Source organism: Aethalodelphis obliquidens, unplaced genomic scaffold (assembly GCF_003676395.1).
Source record: "Aethalodelphis obliquidens isolate GAN/ISIS:26980383/991018 unplaced genomic scaffold, ASM367639v1 scaffold25, whole genome shotgun sequence".
NCBI lineage: Eukaryota > Metazoa > Chordata > Mammalia > Artiodactyla > Delphinidae > Aethalodelphis > Aethalodelphis obliquidens.
Window position 1 is genome coordinate 30018639 of NW_020837969.1, and position 10718 is coordinate 30029356.

At 48.7% G+C, this 10718-nt stretch overlaps 1 protein-coding gene across 5 annotated transcripts in view; it reads left to right on the plus strand.

The window, feature by feature from the left end:
• The window catches only part of PLEKHA2 (pleckstrin homology domain containing A2), a 57547-nt gene that overhangs the window by 12018 nt on the left and 34811 nt on the right, over window positions 1-10718 (plus strand). The window lies entirely within an intron of this gene.

Here is a 10718-nt window from a genome sequence, read left to right on the forward strand (position 1 = left end):
CACACACACACACACACATGCATACACACACGCATGCACGCATACACACATGCACAGGAAACCATCCCAGACCTTAGCTGGAGGAGGAGGAAGCTCATCTCTCTCCTGCCCCTGGGGATCTGGTGCCTTTTCTCAGGCCTAGGAATTTAACCCTTGCAAAAGTCCGGCAGAGGCCGGCTGGGCTGGATGCAGGCTCTGAGGCATGGCTTCCTTCCTCTTACCTGTGTCAGGAGTGCAGCCTCGTGACCACTCCTGTTCTTCCAGTCTGGGGCTCCTGCCCAGCAGAGAATTGACCTGGTTCCCTGAACTGGACAAAGGTTGGACCTGTTTGGTCTCCTGCTCAGGGAGTCATAGGATCCTGGGTGGGAGGTGCCTTTGGGGGCCACCCAGTTTGTGACAGATGAGAAACTGAGGCTCACATTGGAGTTGACTTTGGCAAGGACGCTGCAGAACGGGGTGACTCGCTTAGCGTTCTGGGGCATCAGGCACGAAGACAGCCCCCGAGGCTTTACTGCTGTGCCCGGGAATCCCTTGAGTCATCACCAGTCTGGGAAAAAGTTGCTCTGCTCCTGATTTGGGATCTCAGGTCTTCTTTTCTGGCGCTCTGAGTGTTGTTCAGTCTTCCCTTCCTGCTGCCCTGGAGCAATCTGGTGGGTCCCATACCCCTTCCCGCCCCAAGGCCTGGCATGGCCTGTGGACCCAGCAAGGTCGTGGGTCACGGCCCTGTTGGGGCGGGAAGGGGTGTGGGCTGAGAGCTGGCTCTCGTTCAGAGACTTGGGCAGAGGAGAGTCTGAATGTTAGGGGAGGGGTTTTGCTTTAAGAGGTGAAGTGGAAAAAATCCGGGTACTCATCCTCTAGAGGCCTTTGGCATTTGTCCTCTGGATTTGATGGCTGAGAGAAAATGCTATAAATACAGACAGCGTACTCAAGTCACTGCCACTAACCACCTTCTCTGGGAAAGACTTAACCCTAGATAGAAGCCCCGTGTTTCACCCCACATCCCTGGTAAACCCTTCTGTGGGCTACTTTCATTTAACGTGCTGAGCGTGCAGAGTGAAACCTACACACAGACCCTCCCATCCTTGACGTACCTGGAATGCTCGCCTCTTACCATGTTTTGGTCTTGGGTTTGCCTTTGGGCTCTGCTACATCATTTTCCCTCCATTGCTCTGCACGGGTGCCCACAGCTGGGCCAACACATCTACTATGCAAGGAAGTAGCATTTAAGGTGCTGCCTTCCCACCGTTAGAGGGATTGGACTCAAGTCTTTGTTGCCAGTACACTTGGCTTCTGATGGGCCAGGCTGAGCCCCAGGCTGTGTTCTCTGGGTCTACTCTTTCCCTTTTCTCCCTTTGTGTACCTTCTCCTGCTCACCTGCCTTATAAGCTCAGGTGTTTCGAATGGATTTTTGTCCTGATTTACCTGCTTAGTGCCATGCTTCCTGCCTGGACCGTTGTTATCGGAAATTCACATGCTTGGGGAATCCTGCCCAGCTGTTGCCAGCTCCCTGCCCTGAGACTGGGCCCTCCTTCACGCCCTGGGCCACAGGCTGAGGGTCTTGCTGTTGGCAACGGATCACCCAGGACCACACTGCCACCGTCTCGAGCCTCAACTGTTGGCAGTGCTCGGGATTTCCCTTGCTGTGTCCTGCCCTCTGATTCGGCTGTTCCTTGGTTCCAGAACCTGCACTTCCCTCGGGCGCTGTGCCTCGGGCCGCCTTGCAGGGGTCTCTGGGGTCAGCCTCTGCGGCAGGTCGCCCCCTGCCCAGGGCAGCCTCCTGCACCTCTCTGCCCCCTGAGCTGTCAGGATGCTCTTTGTTCCAGAGCCTTCTTCGAGTTTGAGTTACAAATAGAACTTGTGGTCCCTGCTCGAGATTCTTTACGTTTTCCCTGGAAGCAGAGGTTTTAGCTGACTTGGCAGATGCCTGGAAAAGGAGAGTCTTGCTGTGACATAGCAATAGTTCAGAACATTTTACTGCTTCTTCTTCAGTGGTTAGCTTAGCACTTCGTTGTGTTAACGCCAAACAGCCGTTCCAGCTAAAGGGTAGATCTTTTTTGTAAGCTGTAAAATGGTATCAGTGAGCATTTATTAATATGTGCCGTGCGCTGTTCTAAAGACTTCATTGGTTTTTTTTTTGAGTATATAAATGATTTTATTGCATAACAGTTAGTAGGCATTTTGGATACAGTTACTCTAATTTGGGACTTCCCTGGTGGCACAGTGGTTAAGAATCCGCCTGCCAATGCAGGGGACACGGGTTCGATCCCTGGTCTGGGAAGATCCCACATGCCACGGAGCAGCTAAGCCCGTGCGCCACAACTACTGAGCCTGTGCTCTAGAGCCCGCGAGCCACAACTACTGAGCCCGCGTGCCACAACTACTGAAGCCCACGCGCCTAGAGCCCGTGCTCCGAAACAAAAGAAGCCACTGCAATGAGAAGTCCATGCACCAAAACGAAGAGTGGTCCCCGTTCACCACAACCAGGGGAAGCCCACGTGCAGCAACGAGGACCCAACGCAGCCAAAATTAAATAAATAAATAAATTTATTTTAAAAAAGGCAATTAGTCTAACTTTAAGACTTTTTCACTTTTTCTAAATAAAACATTTAGAAAAATGTTTTTATTATCTCACTCTCTTATATTTTTATTTATTTATTTATTTTTATTGGAATATAGTTGATTTACAATGTTGTGTTAGTTTCAGGTGTACAGCAAAGTGAATCAGTTACACATATGCATATATCCACTCTTGTTTTAGGTTCTTATCCCATATAGGCTCATTGGGTTTTCATTTCATTCTGACAGGTCTAGTTGGTAGGCATCATTATCCTCATTCTAAAGGTGAGGTGGGTGAAGCAGAGAGGGAAAGAAATTTGCCCATGGTTTTGTCATAAGAACGTGACTGAGCCAGTATTCTAACCCTGGCCGTCTGAATCCAGCTCGCCTGCTCTTATTGCTGAGAATGAGACAGTCATCCTAATGCTGCTTGGGAGGAAGGAGAGCTCTCAAAGGTGAGTCTGTGATTAAGAAAGAGAAGCTGGGGGACTCTCAGGGCTGGGAGGTCCTCTAGAGGGCAGGTGGTCGTCTGGCTTTTGATCCAAGTGTCCAGCTTTTGATAAATGTGCGCTCATTGAATGAACGAATGAGACTATCAGAAGGGACACCTTTGTGAAATGCAAAGTGTCCAGCACTGTTCTCCTGGGACTGGGGATGGAGTCTACACCCAATGCAAGCTCTGCAGAGTGGGGCGAAGCAGGGAGCCAGGAGTCAGGAGGAGATGGATGGGAGGTGACCCAGAAAAGCAAACTTGGGGGGAGGGGGGTTGGCCTTTCCCTGTGGAGAAGGACATTGGGGACTGTGTGTAGTTACTGAACATCTTAAGTTTATAAGGAAAAGGAGACACCTGATATAATAGTTTAGGTATTTAATAGGCATTAATAAGCAGGATTTTTTCTGAACTCAGGTCTTTGATCTTTGCCTGTTTAAACCACTTGGAAGTCGGTGTTTGGGAGCCTGTTTTTACTACCACTGCTACTAGTATTACTAACTGCGGGTTATACTTACTGAGCGGTTGCCATATACCAGCCATTGTGCCGAATGCTTGGCATGTGTTATCTCATTAGGTCCTCCTGGTAATCCTGGGGCGCGGGGACTCTCTCACTTTCTCTGCAAGGTGCAGAGATGGTCAGCGGCTTCGTTCAAGGCCATGCAGGTGGTAAATGCCGAGCGGGCCCTGGAGCCAGGTCTGTCTGGCTTCAGCGTCTGCACGCCTCATCTTTGTCTGCCTCTTTCCTCCAGCGGATGTGTGTGGGCCGTCCTGTGCAGGGTCCTGGAGATGGTGTGGAGGGGAATTCACCAGGAAGCTTCAGGTTTAGTTGGGGAGGTGAAAACAGCACACATAAAACTACAGTGCTAGTGGTTGCTGAGGGGGCAGGGGGGCAGGGGAGGGACGGAGTGGGACTTTGGGACTGGCAGATGAAAGCTTTTATATAGAGAATGGTTAAACAACAAGGTCCTACTGTGTAGCCCAGAGAACTGTATTCAGTATCCTGTGATAAACCACAATGGAAAAGAATATGTTAGAAAAAAGAATGTATATATATATACACGTATAACTGAATCACTTTGCTGTACAACAGAAATTAACACAACTGTGTAAATCAACTATACTTCAATAAAAAAATAAAATAAAATAAATTTACTGGTAAGCAGCAACAACAAAAACAAAAAACCCTACAGTGCTAAAAAATCCCAGTCCCTCTTTATTTATTATTTTAAAATAAATTTTAAAATTTCATTTATTTATGTTTGGCTGCGTTGGGTCTTCGTTGCTGCACACGGGCTTTCTCTAGTTGCAGCGAGCGGGGGCTACTCTTCGTTGCAGAGCACGAGCTCTAGGCACACGGGCTTCAGTAGTTGTGGTGCATAGGCTCAGTAGTTGTGGCTCACAAGCTCTAGAGTGCAGGCTCAGTAGTTGTGGCGCACGGGCTTAGTTGCTCCGCAGCATGTGGGATCTTCGCGGGCCAGGGAATCGAACCTGTGTCCCCTGCATTGGCAGGCGGATTCTTAACCACTGTGCCACCAAGGAAGTCACCCAGTCCGTCTTTATAACAAGGTGGCGTATCATTAAAGTGAACAGCCCAGATGCCAATAGTTTGGGTGAAGGAGAAGGGGTTGCAGTTTTCCCCTGCGGTCCAGGGAAGATGTAGGGCCTGGAGGTGGAGTCTCAGATGGAACGGTCCCAGGCCTGGGAGACAAGAGATAAGGATGAGGTCCTGGCTCTGCCACTGAGTTGTTTTGTACGTTAGGCAAGTCATCGTAGGCACTTTGGGTGGTCCTTAACGCGGCTTTTCGCCCTTCTGTTTCCCAAGGGGCTGAGACTAGAGCAAGACCTTTGAATTCAGCATCATTATTTAACACATATTTGCTAAATATGCCCCATGTGCCAGGCATCAGCCTAGATGCTGAGGCTGCAACAGTGCATTAGACAAAGTCTGGGCCTTCCTGGAGCTTGCACTGTAAGTGAGGATATAGAGGATTAGATAAAATTGCTGCAGGGAGAACTGCAGGGCACCCCTTCAAGGAGGGGTGGCTTAGATCCAGGTCTGCAAGGATGAGCAAGGTTAGAGTCATTATTGCTACTAGCGATTCATGTTTGTAGCGCATTTTACAGGTTTGAAGTGTTCTCACTTACAGTATCTCACTTGACTGTTAGGCGCCTTGTCCTAAGCACAGCCCAAGGGGACAGGAGGGCACCTGTGAGGGAAGCAGCATCACTATGGGACAGAGGCAGCACCCAGGAGGGAAGGCGAGCTTGCCTGCTTGGAGGGTGTTCAGGCTTCAGTTCCCCAGAAGGAGACCCTGAGACCAGGACTCACCGAGACAAGGATTTGTGGAAAGTTCTTTTTTAAGGAGAGAACTGGGAAGCAGGACAGGGAAGGGGAGGGAGCCCGACGAGGGTCTGAGCTCAGGCCGAAGTCGGCAAAGGCTTAGCCAGATGCCCCGGGGGACCTGCCGTGAGTGGTCCCAAGGGAGCTGGCTTCGCACACCGCACTGTGGACGGTCATGGTCTTGGCTCTACGCAGGGGGACGGAATGGATCCACTAACCTGAGGACAGCCCTTGGAAGCAGAGCTGCAGCAAAACGGCAGATTTAGGAGGCCAGCGGCATGTCCACTGGCGGGATGGTGGTGCTTGCGTGTGGGGGATCAGCGTGCTGGACCAGGTACAGCCTTGAGTGCCTGATGGAATTTAGAATCCATATGATAAAGTATGAAATCAAGGCTTTTTTTTTTTTTTTTTTGCGGTACGCGGGCCTCTCACTGTTGTGGCCTCTCCCGTTGCGGAGCACACGCTCCAGACGCGCAGGCTCAGCGGCCATGGCTCACGGGCCCAGCCGCTCCGTGGCATGTGGAATCTTCCCGGACCAGGGCACGAACCTGCATCCCCTGCATCGGCAGGCGGACTCTCAACCACTGCGCCACCAGGGAAGCCCAAATCAAGGCTTTTTTAATCCAGGCAGTGGTGGCACCAAACAGAGGATGAAACCCATTAGCTAAAAAGGACCCTATAAATGGAAAGTTTCAATACTATTGATTATGGCCCCTGATTTGGTTCATGCATTTAAAAATCAACCTGCTGACAATATCGAGCACACAGATAATTCCTGAATAGAGACAAACATTGGCTGGATTTCCTGCCAAACATTACAATGATATTATGGCACCAGCACATGTATTTAATTTAATGTTGGTCCCTGTCATGACAGAAAAGGTGAAATTTCTTAATTGGCCTGCTCTACTTTATTACCGACCGAGTAACCAACTATGTTTTAGCTGCACGGCGATGCTTACGTACAACTCTTGTGATGCCCACGTGGATGGGTAATTGCGAGACTAAATTATAATGTCCCGAACAAAGGATAAACAGAAGCATGAAAACAATATTGCACTAGATAGTTGTCCTTGTCAGATTTACTCTGTAGATTGTATTTTCTCTCTTTTGCCAGTAAATACTCAGATGCTTTTACTTTACAAAGGCCATAATGTGAATTATGAATCATCGTAATATCCAAAAAGATAGCATTTCTCCTCGTAACTCTGGGGCCCCGATAAAAGCCCTTTGCTTTTTGCTTTTTTTTTTTTTTTTTTTAAAGCTGAAAGCCGTTCTTTCCACTGAAAGGTGCAAAGAGCTTCAGCAGTATTACAAAAAGATGGATATTTGGCTACATTTTAGTAGAAAGAATACAGAAGAGTGGTAGAAAATGATATTAACATATAACATGGAATGGACAATAGTTTTGCCTTAAAGCCTGGGTGAAAATTGCTATTTTTTTAAAAAATTGCATTTTCTGTATCAAAAACCTCTTTGAGCAAATTTGGCTGAAATCCAACAATGTTTAAAAGATTTTTGCATCATATGCTAAACCTGCCAAGAAAGTCAAAATGCCAAGAAGCAGGATGATAACTTTCTTTAAAAAATGGCCAAGGGCTTCCCTGGTGGCACAGTGGTTGAGAGTCCGCCTGCCGACGCAGGGCACACGGGTTCGTGCCCCGGTCCGGGAAGATCCCACATGCCGCGGAGCGGCTGGGTCCGTGAGCCATGGCCGCTGAGCCTGCACGTCCGGAGCCTGTGCTCCGCAACGGGAGAGGCCAAAGCAGTGAGAGGCCCGCGCACCGCAAAAAAAAAAAAAAAAAAGGCCAATACATACACATGGTATAAAATTCTAAATGTGGGAAAGCTGATTTAGTGACCTGTGTCTCCCTTCCACTCCTGGCCCCCAGTCACAGGTCCCCTAACTAGAGGCAGCCAGGGTTTCCAGGTTCTTGTGTGTCTGTCCAGAGACATATATTCTCAGCACATGTAACCATCATGATAACTTTCAGATCTTTATCAGTTTGGGGGGCAAAGTGTTGTTAATTCATGGATTTTATGTAATTGGTGTATTAACTATCCATGGAGACACATGATTTCAAGGGTTAAGTGGAATTTCTGGCCTGTTTTTGTCCATACTGGGTTAGCGTAGAATGCAGAATGCCTTTGGGGAAAAAAACTCCAAAAAGAAGATTTCGAGCAACAGATCTTTTTTTTTTTTTTTCCATCAAAATGCAAATTCTGCTTAGGGTAAATTATTATTAAATTAATGGTTTTAGAATTAGAATGTTGTATGGACTTTTCGAGAGTTAATATAAAATACTGTAAGTGTAATTTTGTTTTATGCCCTTTCTATAGGAATCTTACTCTTTAGGGCGATTCTCGTTTTTATAACAAGATGTACTTTGTTTAAATTAAAAAGAAGTAAAAATTAAGAAGCACTTTGGGGCAATCATGTTAATAGCTAGCACTACTGGGTATTAAAGTCCAAGGAGCTGAAGAGGTGGAAGCTATGAAACTTAGCAGAGGTTTTACTAATGCAGAACCATGGGGATGACTGTTCTAAGTTTTCTTAAAATTTGTCTTCGGTTATATTGTCGTTAAGTTTTGCTTTAGATTGTAACCTTCAGCATTTGTTTAGTGTATCTGTTATATACATCTCTTTTTATATAGTTATATATCTATTTATATACAAAAGAATGCCATTTTATTATTTTTAAAAATGTCTCTAAGGCAAAGCAGGCAACTGTGTGTTTGCGAGAAGGGCTGCATATCAGATTTTGCTTCAGAATCCATCCTGTTTAGTTACATCAGCCAGGCACAGGACAACTTGATGAACACGTTAATTGGGAAACACCCCTGTTTTTGAGCCTCTGTTGTCTCTACCTCTGACATTGTTGCTGTGAAGATTAAATAAAGTAATGAATGGGAGAGTGCTTTGATAAACTCTAAAGCACTACAGAGGTGCTATTTGTTCACGTTTGTTCTGGCAGTGACATCAGGATGGGCGGGGACATGGGAGGGCCTGGAATCGGGGAAGACAGTGAGGAATTTGTCCTGGATTTTCCTGGGGTGTCTGCACGGTGGTGTTGCAGTGGGAACAGAGAGGAAGGGACAGATAGGTCTAAAGGCCGATTGAAGGAAGACGGTGGCAGGCTTGGTGTCTGACCGAAGGGCGAAGTTCAGTGGTCAAAGGCGTGGTAACCTGGTTGACTGTGGGAGAACGTGGAGCGGCTGATGGACGTGGGGAGGTTGGGGAGGGAATCATTTAGAGCTTGGAGGGGACGTGATGATTGAGTTTGAGGCAAATGTGTTGGAGGCTGAGTTGAGGAAAGGTGTGAGGAGTGGGCTTATTGAGTTTAAGGTCCTGACTGACTGCCAGGCACCCAGGAGACACATAGGAGAAGGCCAGAAGGCCCAGCATCTCTCCTTCCCCCTGTTCACTCTCTGAATCCTGGTCTTTTGGAGTTTGGCACCCAAGAGCCAGTTTGACTAGTTCTTGCCCTGCCCAGTTTGGGCAACTGTTTAGGGCGTCTTGGTGTAACCCTGCTGGTCCGGCTCTTGTATTTACCTTTCAGTGATAATCAACTCTTAGATAATGAGCAGGTCCTGGTAGATGTGAAGGACTGTCTCACAGGAGGTGGCCTGGTATAAAGGAAAGTGCGTGGTATTTGAGAATCAACAAGGGCTGGGTTCAAATCCTCGCCTGACTACCCAGTACCCATGTGACCCGGAGCACTTGCTTCTCCTGCTCCATCCCGACTTTCCTCATCTGTGAAATGGGTTGTTAGGATGAACTGACAGTGTGCAGCCGGCTTGGTGCAAAACAGACTCTAAACACCTGCCAGTTTCCGCCTTCCTTTCTCGGGCTGTGCTTTGCCAAAGCATCCGATTGACTCTGGGAGTTAGGACCTCTGTCTGTCTTCACCCGGCTGCTTGAGGAAGTCATTTCCTCAAGGTGAGGCTTAGAGGACTCGTGGTGAATGATGGGGCAGCCGTAGAACCCTCTGGCCCTGGCATTCCATGAATTTAGGAATCTGTAGATAGGTCTTCTGGTCATTTCTGTGTTCTTGTTACTCTCACTAGAAGATGGGGACATTTTTCTCTTTCAAGAAACAATGTTGCTTCTAGCAAAAAGGCTTCCCCTGGGAGGTGTGTCACATCTCTGTGGGCACCTCAGCTCCTTCCTTGGTGATGGGAAAGAATCAACCCCCTGCTTCCCAGTTAAGGGAGTGGGAGCTCCCTTGAGGCCCTTGGTGGCAGGAGAACCCTTGAGCAGAAAGCAAGGGTTGGCCGCGCCTTCCTAAAACCATCTGCCATTAAATAGGAACGTGCCTTATGCCCTACGTTGTTCCAGAAAATTTAGAAGCCCCAGAAACAGACAGGCTGCTCCTGACTCACAGACACCCAGCGTGGGGCTGGGATCTCCTTTCCCCCTCTCTGCCCACTGCCCTGGCGTCTTCCGCTTCCCTCTTGGTGATGGTGCAACGACGGGGTGACTGGCCTTTCTCACCCGCTGCTGGGTCTCCAGTGCAGAGTCAGCAGGCCCAGCCAGAGTCTGCAACTGGGGGCCTGAGACCTGGCCGTGGGGTGGAATCACCTTCGAGCTTTAAAAACATACAGGTGCCTGGGCCCTACCCTTTATGTTAACACCCTGGAATGAAGCATGGGCATTCTTTGTATGAAAACGTCCCCAGGTGATCCGTACAGGCAGCCTCCCCACCAACCTCTGTCTCCGCTCCCCGTCTGCTGGCCCCTCCCTAACCCCTTCCTCAGCTCCCTCCCCCAGGTCCTTGACTCCCTTCTACTGGGGACCCTTTCCTTTCGCTCCCTCCTGCACCCAGTTCCTGTCCCGCAGGAACCTTGCCCCAGGACAGGGGAACTGCAGACTCAAGTGACACCCAAGTTCGAACTTGAACAGGTCTTCCCGAAGGCACAATGTTTGCCGGTGGTAGAGAGAAGCTGTCCTGGTTGTCCAGTATCCTGTGAGGGTAGCAGGCTCTTAAGGACTGGTTTGGGAACTTAACCACCATGCAAATTGTGTTTTCATTTAAAAATCGAGTTGTCTCCTGGGTAGAGGAATAAGATGCTACTCGTGTCCTCAGAGTGCTTAAAATCTAGCAAGAAGAGACTTAAACTCACAGTAAAGTACACTCCAATACAAAACTCAGGGCTGGGGGCTTCCCTGGCGGTCCACTTCTACGGCAGGGGGGCACGGTTTCGATCCCCGGTCGTGGAACTAAAATCCCGCAAGCCGCACGGTGTGGCCAGAAACAACAAACAGTCCAGGGCTAGACTTTGCCGTGTAGATCGGTGCTCTCCAACCTGGGCCTGTTTAGGGGATGC